The 18,127-nt window shown below is 43.2% G+C and overlaps 1 protein-coding gene across 2 annotated transcripts in view; it reads right to left on the reverse strand.

Moving 5' to 3' along the window:
• pms1 (PMS1 homolog 1, mismatch repair system component) overlaps positions 1-18,127 on the reverse strand; it is a 96,462-nt gene that overhangs the window by 11,528 nt on the left and 66,807 nt on the right. The window lies entirely within an intron of this gene.

The raw sequence follows: 18,127 nt of genomic DNA on the forward strand, positions 1-18,127 counted from the left end.
AAACAACATCAAACTCTGTTTAAGAGCAAACAAGTCTAGGTCACTGCAGCGAGTTACATCTTCCCAGTGTATTAACCAGGCAAAACTGTGCAACCCAGAAACAGGCCCTTCCGCACATAATGTCTGTGCTAACCATGATGCTAAATACCATCTGTTTGTACATTAACTGTATCCCTCCTCTCCCAGTCCACTCATGTGTCTCACTAATGCCTCTGAAACAATGCTAACATATCTGCTACTATCACCTCCCTTGGCAGCATGTTCCAGGCATTTACCACTCCCTATGTAAAAAACTGTTGCCTCTCAAATCTCTTTAAAATTTCCCCCCTCTCATCTTAAACCTAGAATTAGACATTTCCACCCTGGGAAGAACACTCTGACTATCTATCCTATCTATATCCACTACTTCCAGCACCCCTTAGCCTCTGATGCGCCAGAGAAAACAATCCAAGTGTGTCAAAATTCTCCTTGAAGTTAATACTCTCCAATCCAGGCAACCTCTCCTGCACCCTCTCCAAAATATCCACATCCTTCATATAATGTATTGACATGGTACATCAAATATGACCTGACCAATGTTTGATACAGCAGCAACATAATTTCCCAACATTTCCCTGACAGACAAAGGCAAGTTTACCATATGCCCACTTTATATAGTGAAAGGCTTGGATAGAGTGGATGTGGAGAGGATGTTTCCACTAGTGGGATAGTCTAGGACTAAACGTCAAAGCCTCAGAATTAAAGTAAGTTATTTTAAGAAGGAGATGAGAAGCAAATATGTGATGAATATATGGAATTCTTTGCTACAAAAGGATATGGAGGCCAAGTCAATGGATATTTTTAAAGCGGAGATAGATTCTTGATTAGTACAGGTGTCAGGAGTAATGGAGAGGCAGGAGAATTGGGTTTAGGAGGGCAAGATGGATCAGCCATGATTGAATGACAGAGTAGACTTGATCGGCCGAATGGCCTAATTCTGCTCCTACTACATGTGACCTTATGACCTTTACCAGACAGTGACATTCACATGAAATTGCCCTATGGAGCACTATTGTGGTCATGAACACCAATGCATGCAGATAGCCGAGGATGCAGTCCCAGCAATTTCACTGGAGGCTCAAAACCCTAAACTAAACTAAACAACTCATAGGAACCAAGTTCAGCTACCTACAAAATGCTATTTCCCATTCTTGATATTTGGATTGAATGCTTTACCCTTTTTCTTTCAAATCGATTAACACCTTGCACACTAAGATGATCATAATCAGCATAAGTTTCCATATTTATTGGTAGAACACTGTGGCTACAGAATTACTGTTTATTTGCAAAAAAATATTGTGACAATGCAACTGAAAACGGTCAGTGAGAAAGATAATTATAGTGTCATACTGCAAAGAAACAGGCCATTCTGCCCAACTCATCCATGCTGACCAAGATGCCCCATCTAAGCTCGTCCCATTTGCCTGTCTTTTGGTCCATATCCCTCGAAACCTTTCCCATTATTCAGTATATTTGTAAAAATAGATCGGAAACTATAACATACATCACCACATATCTGCATTATTTGCAGAAATTTAAAAAGTGCTAACTTTTCAGCATGCTAACACAAATCTGTTTTTTTTTAAAAGAAATTTGATTGTGTGTCTAATTTGCGTTATTAGAAAAATCTGAAATTGCCTAAAATAGGACTCTCCATTTTAAATGTGTAGAATTTAAGAACAATTTCAAAATGTGTTCTCATCCCCAGCACATATGAAAGGAACTTGCATTCATGCAATTCCTTAAAAATAACTTTTAAAAGTCCCAATGTGCATTAAAGAAGTATAATCAAAAGAATGCCTCTCCCAGTGAGCCAAGGTTCAATGCAAAATACAGCTGTCATTCATTTAACAGAAACATTTTAATACCATTTTCACAAAGCCAAGATAACAGAGTAAAATGATTCTCAACTTTATTGCAGCTATGAGATGTCTAGTGTACTATTCATATCTTCAATGATTTGCGGATGGAAGGGGAAAGAGATATTTTTCAATTTTCTATTGAAAGTACAAAATATTCATGTGATTTGAACAACTATCTACCCCATTAAACACTGTATTTTCCCTGTATGTTAAAAATGATATTTTGCTGCAATGATAGTCTTAGATTTAAATAGATTCTGCTTTCCTTCTTTCACTGGCTATTGACATTCTCCAATACCCTGAACCTGGAGCACTTGTCAGAAAATCCACAAGAACTGGCTAATGATGCCGACAGCTGGAATTCATTAACCTGACATAATTTGGCATTTATATCGTAACTTAAAAAAACATTACAACACCATTACATGGCAAATTTAATTGTAAATAATTCTCTCCTCTTAAGGAAATATATTTTATTGTGAAGTACATTTTACTGTTTCCTGTTAAGCATCAAGAGATAATCACTTTTTATTTGAACATTCAGAGTCAATTAGTTGCAGATATATAGTTAAAGATTTAAAAATATGGACTTTTTATTCAACAGTTGTAACTAATTATGATTTACCCCATTCACATATGGTACCTTTATTCTGTTCAACCTATTGAATCCAAGTGGGTTCCTAGGACAAGCAATAAATCATATTCAAGAAGTAGAGGAGAGACTGCCTCAACAATAACTATCGAGATAAAAACCATCTGCTACCTGTACAGCTGGAGGGGAAAAATCTCTTCAACAGAAACATAATCCTTTAACAGAGTTACAGCTTTGACCTGAACATTGAGTTATGTGCTGTTACCAATTAAAAACTCTGCTTCTTTCTGGATTATGCAAGTCTTTGGTGTGGTCACCTCTAGGCCTTTTACTAATTATCCTCAACCCCCATTCATTTTCCTCCACCAGAGGTGCAGCTCAAGGTACTGCAGACTCCATCTACAAACACCGTGATATGGTAACATTCGTCACAGTTCAATTGAATAATTAAGATCACACTATGCGCCTTAATCAAGGAATTATTCCATTTAAGCACCAGGTTATCCACCTTCTTCCTCAACTGAGACAAAATATGACAGAGAATTAATCTTTAATAGAGAAGAATGATATTTAAATAAATAAGGGGGGAGGATTGAAGAAAACATTTTAAGCAATGCCACTGATGGCTCAAAAGGTAATTAATAAAGCAGAAAGCTAGATAAATCAGAATGTTTCCGGTTTGATTCCCAATCCATACTGAGATTTTATGACTGTTGGTAGATCAATTTCCTTCCTGGGATAAAAGGACAAAGGACATTCATTGTCACATACACCAATTGGTGCAATGAAATTTGAGTTACCATGCAGCACACAAATAAGATAAACACAACACTATAGAATTTAACATGAAACATAAAACATCCCCCACAGCGGAATCAATGTTTCCCACTGTGAGGGAAGGCAATAAAAGTTCAGTTCTCTTCCTCTTGTTCACCCGTGGTCGGGGCCTATTTGAGGCCTTTGCAGTCGCCGCTACGGACGGCCCGATGTTTCAGGCCCTCTCGCCGGATGATGGTACTCCGGCGTCGGAAGAACACTCTCAGCGGCATGTAGTGTCCGAATCAGCCGCTTCCTACCAGTATATAAAGTTCTAAGTATCGCATCAGACTGAAGAAGGGTCTCGACCTGAAACGTCGCCTATTCCTTCGCTCCATAGATGCTGCCTCACCGCTGAATTTCTCCAGCTTTTTTTATCTCGCATCGTGTCGTATCGTCGATTCAGTTTCAACAGGTATATGTCAGCTAGTCACAGTCTCCAAGGAAAATCTATTGATGCGGCCAAATGACCTCACACCCTAAACTGGACAACAGCTAACCTTTTCTGCAATGTGTGCCAACTCACCATAAAACAAGAGTGTGTGAGGAATATATCCAGTTTACATAACAATGTGCCAAAATGCAAGATAGACTTATCTTCGGCTGACTTGACCGTTCTGCAAAATAGCTAACTGTGTACGATATTGACACAAGGTTTCTTCAGATATGCACTTTACTCCAAGGAAGTTAGAAAGCACTAAATTGCATATGCGATCCCCAGCAAGATAAATTTTAATTGAGGCAATATTTTTTAAATTGAGAAAATATTATGCCATTCACTTCAACATTGATTGACTGAATTCCCTACAATTTTATTCATTCCACTTATCTGGCCCTTAACATCTGCACCCAATTCTTGATCAAAATAATGAGTGAGAGGCAGGTGAAATACCTGTGGGCTAAATTGCTTTGCCAACATTGAGTGTGGTAAAGAGAAATTCTTGCATAAGTAGGACTTTACCTGGCAGCGATGGGACTTGCATGACCATGATAATGGAATAACAGAAGCACCAATTCAAAAACCCACAAGCACAGAAGCATCTGAAGCAAATGTAAGCCATTCAGCCCATTTCGACTCCACCACCCACTATGATCATGGCTCATCTACTCACTCAATAATGCATTCCTGTACTGACATCATATCCTTTGATTCCTTAGTAATGAAAAATCCATTGATAGAACATAGAAAATAGGTGCAGGAGTAGGCCATTCGGCCCTTCGGGCCTGCACCTCCATTCAATATGATCATGGCTGATCATCCAACTCAGTATCCTGTACCTGCCTTCTCTCCATACCCCCTGATCCCTTTAGCCACAAGGGCCACATTTAACTCCCTCTTAAATATAGCCAATGAACTGGCCTCAACTACCTTCTGTGGCAGGGAATTCCAGAGATTCACCATTCTCTGTGTGAAAAATGTTTTTCTCATCTCGGTCCTAAAATATTTCCCCTTTATCCTTAAACTGTGACCCCTTGTCCTGGACTTCCCCAACATCGGGAACAATCTTCCTGCATCTAGCCTGTCCAACCCCTTAAGAATTTTGTAAGTTTCTATAAGATCCCTGTAGATGGTTTATGCATGCAACCTATAATGTAGCTACTTCAATACCACTAACCACGCCCTGCCATATCAGTATAACTGTGATATCCTCCCCTTTTTCCTCCCCTTTGGTTCCAGTACGCCTGAAGACTAGATGCAGTCAGTGCTGGGACGTGTTTGACATGTGCTTAATTAAAGACTCAGTAAAGGTTACAGTGTGTCAGACTTGAGTCCTTTACATGGTGTCAGCAAGTTAAACGCGCGCCTCCTGTTTATCGGGTTTTATTTGTCCCTAGTCCAACTAGTGTTTAATTCCCCATTCACCATGGCGTTCTCATGTCGTAAGCCCTCTCCCCTGGTCTTTGACGCTGACATTGCGGAACGCTGGGCTACTTTCGTGATGGACTACAACCATTTCATCAACATCGTGCACCGAAATGACCCTGATGCGGTCAAAGCCTCACTCCTGCTGAACCTTGCCGGTCCCGATGCTATGAAGCGGGCTCAGGCTTTCAACTATAATCCAGCGGTCCTGGATGACAACGACCAGGCCGTCGAGCCGGCGGAATCTGCCAATGACCCGGTATGTCTCTTACGCAAGTTTGCGGAGATTTGTGACTTGCCCTCCAACCGCATATTGGAGCGGGCTAGGTTCTTTACACGGAAACAGCAGCCTGATGAGCCTGTTGAATGTTTTATCGCTGACCTGCGCTACCTTGCTCAGCGGTGCCGTTTTGAGACCATGCGTGATCAGCTCACCAGAGATATTCTAGTCACCGGCATGCTAGATCAGAAGCTACGTGCAGATCTGCTCCAAAGACCAGACCTCACCCTGACTGAGGCAATGCATGCATGCCGTATAGCTGAAGTAGTTGCCCCGCCACATGGGCAGAGGGGATCTGACAATCGAGCTATTAATCTGACTGGTGTTGCTATGCCCCGTCGCAAGCTAGTCAATGTTCGCCCTGCACCGCGGCAGACTTATGCCGCTCGGGTCCCGCTTGTCCAGAAGTGCCCCAACTGCAATTATATCCACTCCATGCAGTCGCATGCCCAGCATTTGGTAAAGCTTGTAACTTCTGCAAGAAGATGAACCATTTTTCAGCTGCCTGTCGCTCCCATGGGAACGTTCCCCCAGCTCCCAGACAAGTTTTAAACAACCTTCAGCAAGTTGATAACAAATTTGATTCCCAATCTTCTGTCGACACTGCCCTCGATTCTGAGCCCAGTATTTCCATGGGAGATGCCAGTGTTTACACTCTCCTTCATAGTCGATCTCGCCTCCCCGATCCTTCTGTGCTCATTACTGTCAACAACAAGTCCTTCACTGCTAAGCTCGACACGGGGGCGAAGGTGAATGTTATGTCAACATCCCTGTTCAAAAAGATAAGAAATAATGAGCTGTTGACTGCTGATCGCTCCATATTGCGTGCTTATGGGGGAGAGGAGCTAACACCTGTGGGGAGGGCCACCTTCCACTGTGTGCTGAAGAAAGCATCCCGTGACCTGTCGTTTTTAATTCTTGACTGTGACTGTGTGACCCTGTTGAGCAATCAGGCCTGTCAGGATCTCGGTCTGGTGTCTTTCGACCGTACGGTCCACGAAGTGCGGGTGATGCTGAATCCACTCTCCGAGTACCCAGACCTCTTCGATGATAAGCTGGGTAAGCTGCCACTTGTATACAAGATCGCTACTGACCCGTCGGTTGTGCCCGTTGTCCGTGCTCCACACAGGGTGTCGTTTGTCATGAAGGGCAAGGTCGAAGCCATGCTGAAGAACATGGTTGACATGGGAGTGCTTGCAGCCGTCAGCGATCCCACCGAGTGGGTCTCCACCATGGTTGCCACCTTGAAGAAGGGTAAGAACGAGATACGGGTGTGCATCAACCCCAAAGACCTGAATCTGGCTATAAAACGTCCCCACTACCCTATGAGGACTGTAGAAGATGTTGCTGCCCAGGCCGGTCAGGCCACGGTGTTCTCTGTCCTCGATGCCAGGAGCTCGTGCTGGCAAATACCTCTAGACAAACGCTCCTCAGACTTAACCACTTTTGGCACCCCCTTCGGAAGATTCAAGTTTTTACGAATGCCGTTCGGCATCAACTCCGCTAGCGAAGTGTTTCAGCGCTCCATGGAGCAACTGTTTGCTGGTCTGCCGTGTGCCATTATTGTGGATGACATTCTTGTTTATGGGAAAGATGCTGCTGAGCATGATCGCAACCTCCGACGGATTCTAGACCGCGCACGCCAGATCAACTTAAAACTTAACCCGTCCAAGTGCAAGTTCCGTGTAGCTGAAGTACCCTATGTTGGCCACATCTTCACGGCCCACGGGCTGAAACATGATCCGCAGAAGACCACCGCTATCTCCGAGCTTCCTGCCCCGACAGATGTTACCAGCCTGCAGCGTTTCCTGGGCATGGTCAACTATTTGGGGAAGTTTATCCCCGACCTCAGCGAGTTGAGCGCACCGCTGAGGCAGCTGACGAAAAAAAACATTGCCTGGTCCTGGTTCCCCAACACCAGCTGGCTTTCGACCTCCTCAAAACAAAGCTGATCAGCACACCGACTCTCAAGTTTTTCGATCTACAGCGTCCGATTGTGGTTACGTGTGATGCTTCCCGTTTCGGACTCGGTGCTGCCTGCCTGCAACTCTATGATGACGGCTCGCTGCAGCCCATTTCCTACGCCTCGCGTACCATGACAGACACTGAGCAGCGCTATGCACAAATCGAGAAGGAGCTTCTTGCGGTTGTATTCGCCTGCTCCAAGTTCAAGGACTTCCTTTTTGGTACCAGGTTCACCGTCGAGGCGGATCACCAACCCTTGGTGACCATCCTCAACAAGCCTATCCACATCGCTCCAGCCAGACTCCAGCGAATGATGTTACAGCTCCAGCGGTTCGACTTTCTGATCGTGTACAAGAGGGGCACCGAGATGCATGTGGCCGACGCGCTGTCCCGGGCCCCCTGGTCCTCCTGCGACAGACACCCCTACGAGCGGGTGGATCTGCAGGTACTTAATGTCAACTTTGTTCCCTCTAAGCAGCTGCAGTGCCTGGTTGAGCACACTGCCAACGACCCCGACCTGCAACAGCTCGCAGCTGTCTTCCAGCGGGGGTGGCCAAACAAACGAACCTCGCTGCCTGCGGGTGTACACCCTTTCTTTCTGGTTCGCGATGAACTGGTGCTCCGGGACGGAATCGTCATCAAGGGTCACAAGGTGGTCGTCCCTGCCTCCCTGTACGACTTGTACTACAACGCAGCCCACATGGGGCATCCAGGAGCCGATGCCACTGTCTCACATGCCCAAGAACAATACTACTGGCCCGGCATGGCCAAGTACATTAAGGCCCGAGTAGCCGCCTGTCCTGATTGTAACACTCTTGTCCCTCATCAGCAGCGCCAGCCACCTCTGCAGCAGCCAGCGCCTGCCATGCCCTGGACCTCGCTGGCTGCTGACATATTCGAATGGCGTGGCAAGCAATACCTAGTGTTGGTCGACTCCTACTCAAACTGGTTCGAAGTGGACCTTCTCCCTGCCATCACCTCTGAAATGGTCATCAGTAAGCTGCGCCGACACTTCGCCACTTTTGGGTCCCCGGTCCGCTTGCAGACTGACAACGGCCGTCAATTCACCAGTGCAGAATTCAAAGCTTTCGCTGTGAAGTGGAACTTCACTCACTATACCAGCAGCCCTGAATACCCGCAGAGCAACGGCCTGGCCGAACGTGCTGTCCGCAGTGCCAAGAATCTGCTCGACCAGTCTCGTCTCTCTAATGGTGACTTCTACCAGGGTCTACTAAACCTTCGCAACATTTCCTGGGACGCTACCATGCGATCCCCTGCCCAACGTCTGATGTCCCGCGTGCTTCGCCCACCGATGCCGATCGCCCAGCAATCCCTGGTGCCCAAGGTCCTCCAGCCTGCCGCCGTCCAGCAACGGATTGCTCACAAGCATGAGGTACAGCGCTGCTCTCACGACAAGTCCTGCCGCCCGCTCTCACCACTACTGCCTGGCCAGGTCGTCCGCATGCAGACTGCCACCGGATTCTCCCGACTCGCTACCGTGGTTGGGGTGGATGACTCCCCGAGATCTTACCTGGTGGACTTTGATGGAACTGTCTACCGCCGTAGCCGCCAGCACCTGTTGGCCATTAACGAGCCTCAGCCTCCTCCTGCGGCCCCCTATGTTCCTCCGTTGCGTTTCGAGCCTCCCACTACTAACTACCCCTCAGCTCCCTGCATGCCCCGGTCAGTCTGCTTGCCGCGTTTTCCTCCCTCTGCTCTTCCTGGGTTCTCCTTCCCTGCCCGCTCTCCGTCTCCTTCCCCTGGCTCACCCGTGCCGGTTGGGTCGCCTTCCGCACTCCCGGTTGGGTCTCCGCCGACTTTCTCCTTCCCGGCTGTTACTGCTCCTCCTCCTCTTCTATCGGGTGGGGAGGGTGAGGGTGCCATGCGCACTCGCTCGGGTTGTCAAACCTCCTGTCCGCTACGGTGATTTTGTTTAGATTTGCAAGTGTTGTATAATCACACTGCCACTGTAATAACTTCAATTTTAAATTTCTAAGGGAAAGGATGTAGATGGTTTATGCATGCAACCTATAATGTAGCTACCTCAATACCACTAACCACGCCCAGCCATATCAGTATAACTGTGATATCCTCCCCTTGTTCCTCCCCTTTGGTTCCAGTACGCCTGAAGACTAAATGCAGTCAGTGCTGGGACGTGTGTGTGACATGTGCTTAATTAAAGACTCAGTAAAGGTTACAGTGTGTCAGACTTGACTCCTTTACAATCCCCCCTCAATCTTCTAAATTCTAGCGAGTACAAGCCGAGTCTATCCAGTCTTTCTTCATATGAAAGTCCTGACATCCCAGGAATCAGTCTGGTGAACCTTATCTGTACTCCCTCTATGGCAAGAATGTCTTTCCTCAGATTTGGAGACCAAAACTGTATGCAATACTCCAGGTGTGGTCTCGCCAAGACCCTGTACAACTGCACTAGAACCTCCCTGCTCCTATACTCAAATCCTGATGAGATATTAAGAGGGATAATGTTTGCTTGTTTTCTCAGAAAACAGACTCCACTTGTATTAATCCTCGTGAATATTGGGAATTAAATTGGAACCTTCTTTGTCATAGAACATAAAACGGTACAGCAAAGCAACAGGTTCTTCAGCCCACAATGTTTGTGCCAACGACCTTATCTACCTGAACATAATCCTTATCCCTCCATTCCCTGCTTATCCATGTGCCTATTCAAAAGTATCTTAAATCCACTATCGTATCTGCCTCCACACTATCCTGATAGGGTGTTGCAGACACCCAGGACCTTCTGTTCAAATCCTGGGAAAAAGGTTCTGAATGTTACCCTATCTATGCCTCTTATAATTTTATATATTTCTATCAAGTCTCCCCTCAACCTCTGGCATTCCAAAGAAAACAATCCAAGCCCAAGCATGATTCTGGTAAAATGGAGAAACAAGTCCGAAGAAGGGACCAACCTGAAACTTCACCCAACCATGTTCTCTGTAAATGTTGTAGAGGCCATTTGGCTTTATTTTGTGTGTCATTAATTATGGCATTTGCCTTTAAATTTTAGTCTGCCCGTAATTATGTGGGTGGGATTTATTACGTAGTCGGGGGCGTGTTGGCTGCTGGGTTCTCTTGCACAGAAGCTTAGTTTCTTAGTTTAGTTTTAGAGCTCGACATGGCTAGAAGGAAAACCCTTCGACCATGTGGAGTTTTGCCAAGACATGAGGAGTTTTCTAACGTTTAAAAGCGATATGCTGGAGTTTGACAAAGATTAAAGTGTACGAGTCAGATAAGAAGGTTGGATGAATATCTTACAGTTTTTTTTCAACAATAAAGAAACTATTAATCAAATGACTGTGTTATGAAGATTTATCTTTAGAGAAGCTCTGAAGGTCTCACGGAGAGCTCACATGCGCAATACGACATTCTCCTAAACCAATGTTGTCTCTTAAGTGGCTAGAGGGAGTAATCTCTTGAACGATATAATAATCTGCCGCTATATCAAGTCAAAGTCCCATAGCAGAGGGACAGAAAGTCCCATAGCAGAGGGACAGAAAATAAGGCCAGGATCTCGGGAGAAATTTGGCCAGAAGACTGGTTACAGAAGAGGAATTGAAGACAATAGATCTCGGCCAGATACTGGCCTAGAGGTTTGTCGATAGAGGCACGACTTATTTGAAGATTGAAGACATTATCATGATATCGTGAGTAGAAATCGACTATTATACTTTGAATTTTAAAGCTATGGAAACAGGTTACCAAATTAATTGAGAAACAGAAGAAACTAATGGAATCAGAAAAGAACGCAATCAAAGTGGAACCTAATCTGAGCCAACTACTTAACCTCTGCCAGGAGATTCAAGAGAAACAAAATGCACTGATGGACTCAGAGTCATCTCTCGAAGAACGCGAAAGACACACCCAGTGGTATGCAGTAAAGGTGAAGTTATTCAATGATTCCATGGAAGATGCCAGGAGATAGTTAGCTGAAGTTTATCAGAGAGCATGTATCAAAGAAGGAGATGCGATGCAACAAGGTGCTGGAATGGAAGGAGAGATTACACCACGGGATAGTATCTCGAATGTATCTACATGAAGATCAGGACATAAATCTGGTTCTATAGCTAGTTCAGTATCAAGGCTTTCTGCTCAATTGGGAGTTGATGCTGATCTAGCCACTCTCTCAATAGAAGTGGATCCCTTGAAGAAGAAACATGAGATTGAGCAAGACGAAGAAGAGATGAGGCGACAAGAAGAACAGATGATAGAACAGATAACGCGATAAAAGGAGCAGATGAAGCGACAAAAGGAACAGCTGGAATTAGACACAAAGACGGCGGTGATCAAATTAAAGAAGGAGATATTGGAAAGTGAGGGTTCAAGATGCAGCTCTAAAGCATCGAAGACGATGAACTCTGGTTTGAGAGGAAAAACTGCTCCACGCGAGTCAGCAGTTAGATCAATTCCACAATCGAGGACCACCAGATTGCACGGCTATGAACACCCATTGGAACAGGGGAAGATGGGTATAACTTAATTTCAGCAAATGGGTGCTAGACCGAAACAAACAACACCGGAGAGGCTCGGGACAAACCAACAGCGGACTACGCTTTTCCGATATACAGGCTCGAGCAAGCCAGCTTGAGCCACAGAGGCCTGTCTATCGTCCGTTGGCGCCAAGCCAAGGTTATCAGGATGGATTATTGGCATTCGCGAATATGCAAGCTGAATTCAACCAGATCATAGCTCGATAAAATACCTCTTTCATTCTACCACCAGTAGAAATTCCTACATATGATGGAGATCCTTTGCAGCATGAGGCTTTCATAAGGGCATTAGAAGAAGTATTAGAAACAAAGGTTACGGATGAAAAGGAGCGCTTACGGTTTCTGGTGAAGTACACAAGCAGAAGTGTTAAGGTACTTGTAGAAAGTTGTCAAAATGAGCCTGACAGCTAAGGCTATAAAGTGGCAAGAAGGTTACTTAAAGAACGTTTTGGTAATGAACAGAGGATTGCTAATGCATACATGGAGAAGGCCCCTGCTTGGAAAGATATCAAGCCGAAAGATATCAAGCCAGAAGATGGGGAGGCATTGAGTGATTATGCAATATTTCTGAGAGGTTGTTGCAGCTCTATGAAGATTCTCGGCCACATGGAGGAAATGAATCCTACAAGTAATACCAGAGTCATCATTAGCAAGTTGCCCAGAAGACTGAGAGAAAAGTGGAGAGATAAAGCAGGCCGAATATTGGATAAGAAGAAGCGACTAGCCAAGATACCAGACCTGGTAGATTTCTTGGAAAGGCAAGTACGGTACATGTTAGAGCCACACCACGGGACTATTGCAGATCATAAACCAATTGCAACTAACAAAGGTTCTACCTTTACCAAAACTGAAGAAAGATCAGTACCTAAGAGAAGCAGTTTTGCTACCACTATAACACCTGTGGAAACGACAGGTGGAATGAAAGGAGATGTAACTACTATCAAGCAAATAGGATTTTGTTTGTTATGTGATGAAGTTGGTCACACTATAAGATGGTGTCGAAGACTCAAGATGAGAGAATATAAAGAAAAGGTGGATTTCGTGAAAGAGAAGGGAATCTGTTTTGGATGTTTGAAAAAAGGACACATGGTGAGAGACTGTAAGAGTCCTACAATTTGTTATAAGTGCAAGCAATATCATTCTGAAGCACTTCATACTGTAAAGAAGCCACCAGAGCAAATAGAAGAGGAGAAACCGGAACAAATAGAAGAAGAGCTACCAGAGCAAATAGAGAAGAAGGAGCCAGAGGAGAAGCCAACTACTAGTGATGCTGTCACCTTGACTCAAGTAACTGCTCATATTGGGGCCGGGGTTGAAGCCTGTATCTTCTCTATATTGCCAGTACAGAATAGCTAGATGAATGCAGTGTTGCAAACATATGCATTTTAGGATCACAGTAGTTCGACTATCTTTTGCACAGAAAACCTGACGAGAAGGCTGAACATCACAGGAGAAGAGACTAAGATTCGATTGCGTACCATGAATGAAGATAAAATGTGCATGAGTCATTACGTTGCAAATATAGAGATATCTAGTCTGGATGAAGATAATTTTATACCAATATCTGAAGTGTTTACACATGAAACCATGCCTGTTGGTCGTCAAAATATACCCAGACATGAAGACTTGAAACAATGGCCTTACCTGAAGGATGTCAAAATATCTAAAATAAATTCTGATATTGACCTACTTATCGGAACAAATGTTTTGAAGGCATTGGAACCTATACAGATTGTGAGAAGCCAAGGTGATGGACCGTATGCTATGAAAACCTGACTTGGATGGATTATCTACGGCTCCTTGAGAAGGAATAACGAAAATGGGAATCGGAAGAACTATCCTGCCATTACTGTTAATCAAATATCTACTGGTAAATTGGAAAAGCTGGTGATGAAGCATTACAATCATGACTTCAATGAAAGTACCAATAAGGAATCTGAAGAAATGTCCAGAGAAGAGTTAAAGTTCGTGGATATTATGAACTACTGAGTAAAGATTGATGGACACTATGGTGCATCGGCCGTACCTTTCAAACAAGAAAGTGTAAGTCTGCCGAATAATCGTCGCAAGGCAGAGCAACGCATCCAGAATTTGAAACGCAAGTTTGGCGAGAATACTAAATTTCATGGAGTAATAATCACTTTGAAAAATAATTTCTACATGGATGATTGCTTAAAATCCATGTCTACTGAGCAGGAAGCAATTCAAATGGTAAAACATCTGATTTCCCTCTGCAATAAGGGAGGATTCACACTTTCCAAGAGGATCAGCAACAATTGTGATGTATTGGAAAGCATTCCACCAGATGATCGAGCCAAAGAAACAAGACAGTTGGATTTGGATAAACACAATTTGCCATTGGAAAGAGCATTGGGAGTTACTAATGCTGCACAATTGAAATATGTTAATACAAAAGAAAATCCTGCGGATGAAGTTTCTGGAGAACTGACCGCGAACTGCTTCTTAAGCGATAAGAGATGGATCAATGAACTAGAGTCTCTCTGTAAGCCAGATAGAGAATGGCCAAAGCTTCAGCAGGGATTTGAAATCTCTGCTAATGATCTGGAAATTAAACCAACCCTAACGGTGAACGTTATTGCTAAAAATCCTGTTATTCTCTCAAAGGATTTTCACACTTCAATATTATTGTGTTTTCAACAAACATTTTCACACTTCAACATTCATGAGTTGATCGGACATGGAGGAAGAAGTTTCATGCTATCAAAATTTGGACTTTTATGTTTTGGACTATATACTGGGTATCATGCCTGATGTTAAGGGTTTGGTGCGCATGGTACGACTTTAAATTAAACACAATGTTTCAATAAGACCAATAATCAAGTTATGCTTGCTTCTAGAAGGGGAAGGGGAAGGTGAAGCCAGGCAGAGTCGCTGAAAAATTCTGAATGCGGATATATAGTGCATGCTATTTTTTTGCTTTTGATATACTTCATGGCTACTTTTTTGATGTTTATTAGTAATTGCCTCGTTATATACTCGAAACAATTAGGGGCCGGTGTGTAGCTGCCATTTGGCTTTATTTTGTGTGTCATTAATTATGGCATTTGCCTTTTAATTTTAGTCCGCCCGTAATTATGTGGGTGGGATTTATTACGTAGTCGGGGGCGTGTTTGCTGCTGGGTTCTCTTGCACAGAAGCTTAGTTTGTTAGTTTAGTTTTAGAGCTCAACATGGCTAGAAGGAAAACCCTTCGACCATGAGGAGTTTTGCCGAGACATGCGGCCTTTTCTAATGTTTAAAAGCGATATGCTGGAGTTTGACGAAGATTAAAGTATACGAGTCAGATAAGAAGGTTGGATGAATATCTTACTGTTTTTCTTCAACAATAAAGAAACTATTAATCAAAAGACTGTGTTATGAAGATTTATCCTTAGAGAAGCTCTGAAAGTCTCATGGAAAGCTCACATGCGTAATACGACATTCTCCTAAACCCAACACTCTGGTAAGCCTCCACATCCTTCCTGTATTGGAGCAATCAGAACTACATGCAATACTTGAAATGTGGCTTTACCAAAGTCCTATCAAGCTGCATCATAACTTCCTGATTCTTATACTCAATGCCTCGACTTATGAAGGCAAGCACACTATATGCCTTCTTTACTTCTCTATCTACTTATGTTGCCACTTTCAGGGAGTTATGGGCCTAAGATCCCATTGTACATGAATGCTGTTAAGAGTCTTGCCATTAACTGTATATCTTCCCCTAACATACCTTATGGTTTAGCAACACAGTTACCCATGGAGCCACAAGGGGGGCTAGATTTTGGAGGTTTACTGCCTAGTGCTGCATTTTAGCATTCTTAAATCTTATGTGACTTTCTGCTTCCATTTCAATCGACTAGAAAGCAGTACATCACCACCTATTATTAGTGGTGGACAATAAATGCAAGCCTTGCCCGAGAAAACTTTGTGAAAGATATCAGAGCTACACAAAAATGCTGGAGAAACTCGGTGGGTGCAGCAGCATCTATGGAGCGAAGGAGATAGGCCACAAAAATGCTGGAGAAACTCAGCGGGTGCAGCAGCAGCTATGAAGCTGTGAAAGATGTGAACTTGTGAAAGATATCAATGCTTTGAAAATAATTACTTGGCTTCATAAATTACCCTGCAACAAAATTTGGTATTATGAAAGGAATAACATCTCCTGTTAAAGGTGCTGTGTCTCAAATGAATAACATTTTATAAATTTAAATTCAGAATTTGCTCAATAGTACTGTGACGTTTATAATCACTTCATTATAAAGAAACATGGTTGCAGGGGAAAAGTAAATGCAAGACTGAAAGAATGTGTTGCAAATGTAAGACTAAAACAATTTGTTGCTATATAATAGGTATTTGAAGCAGAAGTTTGATAAAAGAATATTTTGGAATTTCTCCAGTCCCTGTACAATGGACACGATAGAACAGATAGAAGCATGGTAGACAGTGTAACACTGGAATAAATGAGGCACCCATTGCATTGTAAGTAAACAATGGATTGAGTATCAAACCAACAATCTCCAAATCGGACTTATTCCTGGAAAGTAACTAATATTGGCAAAGTTGCATTTTTCTGCAGGGACCCCAAATATAATTGTATCTGAAATACTTCTTCCAATGTTACTGCAAAATGGGCTAAATACATGTCCCTCTTCCTGAGCAAATTGAACAGCAAACACTTCCTGAAAATACTGGAGAACATTTTCTACTGATTCTATAAATGATTTTATACTGATTCTATGAACAAATATTTAAAGTTTTTAGTGCTCGAAAAAACTCCCATTTTATTGCGAATCTATTTTCAGAACATCTATGTAATCATAAAATCAATTGACATATATGCAGTGGATTAAACACTGTGATTGCAATTAGGATTAATAAAATGAGCCAGGATTCTACCAGATTGCAGAGCAGGGATGAGAGACTGAATGGCATGCTCCTGCTTCTATTTGAATGATGTGTTTGATGGCACTGGGCCTCAACTCGCTGGAGTTTAGAAGGATGAGGGGTCACCTCATTGAAACTTACCGAATAGTGAAAGGCCTGGATAGAGCAGTTGTGGAGAGGATGTTTCCACTATTGGGAGAGTCTAGGACCTGAGGTCATAGACTCAGAATTAAAGGATGTTCCTTTAGGAAGGAGATGAGAAGTTCTTTAGTCAGAAGGTGGTGAATTTTGTGGAATTCATTGCCACAAAATGGATGTTAATGGATATTTTTAAGGTAGAGATAGGTAGATTCTTGATTTGTACAGGTGTCAGGGGTTATGGAAAGGCAGGAGAATGGGGTTAAGAGGGAAACATTGATCAGTTATGCTTGAATGACAGTGGATTTGATGGGCCAAATGGCCTAATCCTGCTCCAGTCACTTATTAACTTATTTCTTATGTTCCTCATTTTCTGACTCCAGATAGTTCAGTCAGACTAACATTTAGACTCGTGTCATCATTCTGATCTTCCTTTTATCAGTAAGGAATAGCCTCATTTATATTTTGTCATGCTAACATGTGCAATGCTTAGCAAGAATGAAAGTGATGGAAGGGTTCACCATTCCGGTACGTGGACATTCAAGTTTCCTAGCTCCCTCCCTAATGAGTTGTTACAGCCTACTCATCAAACTCCTGGTACAGCTGTCTTTAACCTGTTGGGACTGAGTCCCAGTGATGTCTTCCGTTTTGCAGAGGAGGACAGCATAAGGCTGGCAGATACAGAAGAGCGAGACATGGGAAAAGATAAAAAGGCAAAATAAATTAGCAAGAATAGAAAACGATTGAATGGGGAAGGTGAATACAAGTGACAGAGAAATGAAGAGGATGAAAATGTCATGGATTAAATATGCAACAGAGGAGCTAAACAAATTGAGTGCTGAATACAGTATTTGCTTTGATTTAAAAGCAAATTAATCAAGCAGAACCTTGTCGCTGATTGTATCACATAAATCCTGCCCTCCACGCCAAACACGCAGTATTTACAGCAGACAATTGGGATAATCAGCCCAATAAGTCGTTGCTACTTTTTGTGCACCACAAGAGCCTGCTCCTCTTATAACAATAGAATCATCTTGATGGTACACCCAACTAAAAACTATGATAGATGTAACCGATAAAGGGCCTCCTTTAAAGCATTGTTTATTTTATATTACAGCAGATAGCTTTTAGCCAAATTCCAGGAAATAAATTTTGATTGTCAGTTGTTCAGTAA

This window comes from Amblyraja radiata, chromosome 7 (assembly GCF_010909765.2).
Source record: "Amblyraja radiata isolate CabotCenter1 chromosome 7, sAmbRad1.1.pri, whole genome shotgun sequence".
In the NCBI taxonomy this organism is placed as follows: domain Eukaryota; kingdom Metazoa; phylum Chordata; class Chondrichthyes; order Rajiformes; family Rajidae; genus Amblyraja; species Amblyraja radiata.